The 6852-nt window shown below is 41.3% G+C and overlaps 1 long non-coding RNA gene across 1 annotated transcript; it reads left to right on the forward strand.

The window, feature by feature from the left end:
* The first annotated feature begins 259 nt into the window (after positions 1–259).
* On the forward strand, positions 260–4117 carry LOC109281668 (uncharacterized). The gene is made up of 2 exons (XR_002088402.2): positions 260–2730; positions 3852–4117. It is a non-coding gene; the product is annotated as an uncharacterized LOC109281668 (long non-coding RNA).
* Positions 4118–6852: the final 2735 nt, after the last annotated feature.

Raw genomic sequence — 6852 nt, forward strand, 5'->3', positions numbered from 1 at the left:
ATAGGGGAGGAAAAGGAGGCACACAATTTGTCCTTAAGGCTACAGGGGGCCTAGTCAGGTCAAAGGGACCTATGAGGCCTGATGGCAGGATTGAGGCTAGTGGGGCCTCAGGAGAGACCCCATGGGTACTTATTGGGATGAGGGCTTACTCTAAGGCCTGCTGGCAGCCTCCCTTAATCAGCCTATAATATTAAGAACAAGGCATGGCAGACGAGCTATCTAAGGAGAGTGACATTAGAGTTTGAGCCAGGCAGGAGTGGCAAGGCCACTAGGGGGCGTCACAGCTGTCCCTGTGGCCATGAACCTGAAGAAGAGGGAAAGGAACAAAGATAAGGGAAAGTAGTAGTTTGTATGCATGCAGGGTGTCAGGTGTGTTCACTTAGGCAGAATTTTGAAATAAATTCTGACTCTGTGAAATCATGAAAAGGGAATCTTGCTGCATTATGGTCCAACAATGTGCAGCACAATGACTAGAGTTTTCAAAGCTTAATTAAGTTTAATAGAACGTATGGGCCTAAAGAATAATACACTTTCAAAACATCAACTCAGCTGTTCCAGACTGCCTGGAATCATCTTAGAGGTTCTAGAAAGACTGATCATTTGGATTTGGTTTTCTTACCAGGTTCTTTGTTCACAGCATCTTGTTTCATTTAACTTTTATGTGAAAAGGGTCCATTTTTAATTGTTAAATTCTGTGGAAGATGCACATGCAATTTCTTTCCTTGATACAAAGTTTTATCTTTATAGTATTTATTTGTAGTACCATAATGCTTAAGAGCCTTGGTCACGGGCCAAACCCCATTGAGCTCAATGCTGGAGCAACACGAGATAGAAAGATTATGGGTCCCTACGAGCTTACAGTCATTAAAGATGACACAAGAGGCACAGGCACTTCTGGGGAAGTACAAGGAAAGGTAATGAATGCAGCATGGGTAGTCAATGAGTTCAGTCCACTGATGACTTAACTCCCTGCCGAGGTTTGTAGTAGTTAATTGCTGACATAATATTTAACTAATAATGTCTACAGTTTTTTATATTTCAAAATTCAACATGTAATATCGCCTGGAATATTTTTCCTGTCATGGAGGAAACCTCTTTGAAACCTTTGCGGTAGGTGAGATATGTATGGTACAAAACTCATTTTTCTTTGTGTTTCTTAGGAGCTTCAGGCTTTAATTCCCTCTTTGCTGTGTGCTGTGGCTAAAACAAGTGATGCAGATGCACTAAAAGCCATAGAAGAAGTAGTAAAACACATGTATTTAAGCTTTTTAGGGGCACTAATATACACTGCATTTAGAATTGCAAAATTGCAAGTGACTGAAAGCAGGAAACATGACTGCCTTATAAAAGCAATGTTCTTCTTAAACATGACATTTCTATTCCGTTATAAGTCAGCATTTTCCAGCATCAAAATATTGAAGGCCATTCTTAATTTAAAATTTAACTCATTTAAAACAAAACAAAACAGCAATAACCTGACTCGTTTTTGAGATAAGTGATTCCCATGTGATAGAAGAATCTGCTCACTCATTTTACTACATTCTGATAACTCAGAATTAAATCTTCCAATTCATCACATAATGAATGGGCTAACTTTAATGTGGCTGTCTTGTAAGTTTATCTGTGAACCATAATGTAAAAACCACCAAGCTTAAAAGTGTTGAAGTTAACCATCAGGGAATAACAACAAAAATGTAATGTTAAGCATTGTATTTAGTGATATCAATAGGTGGGCATCTGAGCTCTTTCCAAAGTGGGAAATAAGTATTCAGATGCTGATGCTGGACCAGAACCATGGAGTAGTAAAGTGAATTGCCTTGGCTGGACTTCAGGATAAAACCTAGAGTTTGGGATTCTTAATTCGGGACTCAAAGCCAGTGTATCACATTGGAAAAGCAGATAAATATTTCATTATACTAACTTTTTACACAGTTACTTAAATTTGTCCCTTTTGGGTTGTGCACTACTTTATGCAGAAGAAATCCAAAAACATATTCTCAAAATTTGCTTTGTAGAGCACAAGAAAGTGGCCATTTATTAATACATATCTGTTGGCACTCACTTAACATCTGTGGCATATAAGCACCTAGATTGATAAAGCACAAGCTTCTGCAATTTGAGCATGGGGAAAAATCTCTGACCTGGAGGTGGAAAAAAGTCTTTTATAGATCTTGAAATGTAAAACTCTAGAACTCTTTGGTTCAGAGATGATACCTTTTATTAGACCAACTAAGAAATCACGCAAAAGGTATCCTTTTCTGCAAGCTTTTGGGCGCAAACGCCCTTCCTCAGGCTCAGGGAAAATTAAAGATGGCAAAAAAAAGTCTCCATAGGTAGAAAATAAACTTCATTTTTGCACAGAGGAAGCTGAAGGTGGAAGTCTGTTCCTCAAGGTCCATGAGACTGTCTCTGTGAGTTGTTCTTTGCTGTGCAGATAAGGCAGGAGTCCTTCCCATCTCTACACTCCAGTCAGCCACCAGAGGGCAAATTCTTTACGTACTCAGAACCATACAGTTCCATAATACAATCATTGTCTTGCATCCAGCTAATCTATTTTAACTAACATTTTTTTTTAACTAAAAAAATTTAGGGTTTTTCCTCCAAAATAACATGCTCAAAAATGGTTTGGGAAATCTGACTGTGGAGAGCTTGAAGGATTAATGAAGAAAGATTATATTTGAGCTAAAGGGACATAAACTTTATGGATGCAAGACAAAATTTCAAGTCAAGGTAATTATTAACAGCATGTAAAGCAAAGATATTTTTGACCAATTTTCTCAGTTAGAAGTTTTATTTTTCCCCAGCATTTTCAGAGTAAACCTGGCCAATTCCAAGCCACAACAGATTTGCTAAGCAGTACCTACAGGGGCTACCAGTTGAATTATATGACTTGTAATGGGAAGTGTATAGTCTTCAGTGAGGAATGTGTACTCTGCCAAGCTTCAAGTGTTTCTCTGAGGGATCACAGAAAATGGGTCTGGAAGAGGGCTTCACGAAGTCATTTACTCCAGTTCCAAGGCAGGTTTGACTATACCTAAACCATTCTTGACAGATGTTTGTCTCACCTGATCTTTGAAACCTGAAGTGGTGGAGATTCCATTGCCTCTGTAGGTAACCTATCCCCATGCTTAACAATCCTAGTTTTAAGTTTTTCTTAAGTCTTCCTTGTTGCAATGGAAGCTCGTTACTTCTCGCCCTGTGCCCATAGAGTACAGAGAACAGTTTATGGCCTTCCTCTTTGCAGCAACCATTTACATATTTGAAGACTGTCCTCATGTTTTCACTCACTTGCCTCTTCCTTAAACTAAACCAGTGGTTCTCAACCTTTCTGTACTTAAGGCCCCCCTCTAACTTTATTGAATTGGTTAGCATTGTAGTTAAAGACCTCTGTTCCAGCAGCATAACTAGCTAGTTCTGTGCCCAGGTCACAGACTGGGTTAGGGAGATGGTTGTGATGAGAGCAGCAGAAGAGGAGCAGAAGGAAAGAGTCATAACTGGCACAGTATGATAGGATAGTACCAGGATGATAAGGGTGGAACAGAAACTCTCAGGTCAAAATTTGAACCAAGCCCACGGTATAGGATGGTTTGAGATGTTCAAGATACAGATGAAATGCAATATGTAATTTGTTTTGATTATTGTATAAAAAGAGAACTGGAAAGCAAGGGAATATTGTAGTGGCCTGGGGGAGCCTGCATTGTGCTGTGCTGACTACTTTGTCACACGTACAAGTTCCTGAGCTCCTGGTTTGATGTACAAGAAATGGTCACTATTCGCGGGTTCAGCATTTGTGGTTTCAAATATTCGTGAATGCTGAAACTGCATTTTAAATACACTTTGTACACTTACAGGAGCTCCTTGGGAGCTGTGTGCTTGCTGCTGCCGGGCTCCTGCTGCTGCTGCTGGGCTCTCGCTGTCACCGCTGGAGCTGTGCCCCTGGCAGCTGCCGTGGGTGCTGTGTTCATGAACGCAGTGCCTTATTTGCAGATTTCGCCATTTGCGGGAAATACGATAGCATATCTCCCATGAATGAGGAGGGTCACCTGTACTTGTTAGATCAAAATGTGTTAGAGCTGTGCTTGTACACAATAAACCTGGCCAAATCTTTGCCACTGAACTGAGCCTGTGGTCGTTCTTCAAGGCAAGGTTGGTGTTGGAATCTCTTGGCTGTGACTTGTCGACCCTGCAGTTCCTGAAACTTCGACAGTGGCAATGCATCAATAACACCCAATGAGGACAACAGCAATGACTACACTGATAACCCCAGATGACGTGCTGTTAGAGGAAGGGAAAACTTGATTGGAGCAGAACCTATAAAATGATTGGGAATAATCCTTGATTTTACCAAGAAATAGTTAAAACTATACCAGAGCCAAAAAGAACATTTCCTAAAAATGAATGGCATGGCCCATACCCTGTTGTAAATAAGTTTGGACTACCCCTGTATCTAACTAACATAAATGACAGTTATATTGGAAACATATCATGCTGTTTAAAATATACACAGTTTAATGTCTGTGTTTAAAAAAAAATAAATTCTAGTACTTTCTATGCCATGTATATAATATATATTTTAAAGGGAGAAGCAATTTCTTATTTTGTTCTTACAGGAAAGAGCACTAACTTGGATAATGGAACTTTTGTTCTTAATTGTTGCAAGCAAGGAGACAAGTGGATTGGTTGATACGTACTGGCTGAACAACACGCATACTGTGACACGGAAACTCAGTGCAATCGTATCCATTATCAATAATTTAAAACATAACAAAGTCTCTTTAGCCATAGCCTGTGTAATGTATGGAAGTACGGTTGCTGACTTAGTTAAGAAAAGTTTGTTTTTATTGCAGTCCCAACAATGGTCTCATTATATGGTCTCACAGCCATTCTAGCACAACTACATGAACAAAGAATAGGGCATATCCCATGGGACTTCTTAAGTTTTGCTAAATTGGCTGGGTGCCATCCCCATACAGAGGGAGGTGCAAAATTCTAATGGCAATCCCCAGATGAAATAATCCTCCAGTAAAGGTGTAGTATGCAAACAGCACAGGAATTTTACTGAATAAAATATATGTGCAGCATTACCCTAGTGTTTGCCTGATAACAAAAACAGGGTTAGAAGTTGACCAAACTTGCTGTTCAAAGCAAGTGGCTCTGTGAGAGCTACGCCTCTATCACTGCCAATACTGCAAAAAAAGGCCTGGGTCTGATTGGCACAAAAAGAATTCATGAGGCAATACAAGTAAAAAATACAATATGTGCTTTTTGGGTACTCTCATGGTTTTTGGGTACACTGTCCAGGGAACCTGGAAGGATTCTGCTTGAACATATCAAAAGTAGTCCAAGTCAGAAATTTCTGCCAACCAGCAATGCAAGCACTCTTAATAGAGTTTATTATTCCTTCTAACAATATAAAATGCACATGTATATTTAGACTCAAGTATCATCATTTAGTATCCTCAGTTATGGCTTATTATCACTGTGCAGATAGTGTTTCAAATACTCATGAGCAGGCTATTCCTCTTGACTTAAGTCCTGGACCTAACATTCCCAGATAGAAGCTATGGGACAAACAATTGAGTAAATCTGTCTGCAGGTCATATGAGGCAATGTGTAGACCACAATGTATAGACAGATGAGGGATAAATGTATAGATGGATATAAAAAAGGTAACCTCAAACAGTGTCTAGCCCACCGGGTTACCTTCTGTTGCATTATGCTTTTCCAGGATGATGAGGAGACATCCTCCTCTATAAAAGACAAAAAGGGGGGGGGGGGGGGGGGGAGAATGTAGGCCTCACTGGAGCATTGATCAAAGGCTTTGCTGAAGCATTGGCCAGAGTAGGCCTGACCAACAGACATGACTGATGCATGAACCCGTGACAAAAGCAGAACCCCTTGAGACCTTTAGATGACACACGCATACACACACCCCTTCCACCCATCTCCTGGTAAGATTTCACATCTTGTGCCATCATCCTAACCACATTTGAAGATTCAGTTTATGCTTCTGTAAGGGGCTTATGCTTCAGTCAGGTTTATCGATTAGGCCCACTCTGGCCAATGCTTTAGCAAAGCCTTTGTGTGAACTGTGTACATAAACAATGTGGGGGGGGGGGCAACTGTTGATCCTTTGGTTCATGGTCTATGCAGTGGCACAGTAGAGGGGCCTACTACACAGAGCCACCCGTCTCACTGTGCCAGGCCCAAAACTTCACTTCAGGAGTCTCCCTCGGGGAGCCTACAGCCGGCTGTCCCACTTCCTGGAGAACGCCTGGGGTAACATTGCCACCACCCAGGCACTGGTCTCTAGCAGGGCTTTGGGCAGCCTGGGCCACACAGACCCTGTGAACTTTGGAGGTGCTTTGTCTACAGTAATATTTCCGGGTGTTTCTTTCAGCCTGAAGCAACCCTAGATAGAACCAGGAAAAACTGAAGGAGAATAGAAAGAAAAAAAAAACTTTGCTAGCTAAGCAAGAGGCGGAAGGCCTTCCCCCTCAGCAGCCCAGAAATACAGGTTGTAACCCAACACCTTTATTGATTGGGGGGAGGGGGGAGGAGGGTAGAGCAAGGAAGTCAGAATACAATTTGAGCAAACAAAATCAACTTACGTCTTTACAGAGACTGGATATGGTGACTCTTTGAAGATGCGACTGGCCTACACATAATTCCTAACTCCTGGCTGGTTTCCAGGTTTTTACTTTTAGTAATCACCAGGCAGCTGCAGTTTTCAAAATGCCTGCTGGAAGGAAGACAGAGATCCTCCCCTTCCTCTACGAATTTTATCTGGCCAGGTCACGTGATTGACCAGCCTAAACCAAAGCAAGGAGAGAGAGGGGTCACCCGGGCTGA

Source organism: Alligator mississippiensis, chromosome 2, assembly GCF_030867095.1.
Source record: "Alligator mississippiensis isolate rAllMis1 chromosome 2, rAllMis1, whole genome shotgun sequence".
Lineage (NCBI taxonomy): Eukaryota > Metazoa > Chordata > Crocodylia > Alligatoridae > Alligator > Alligator mississippiensis.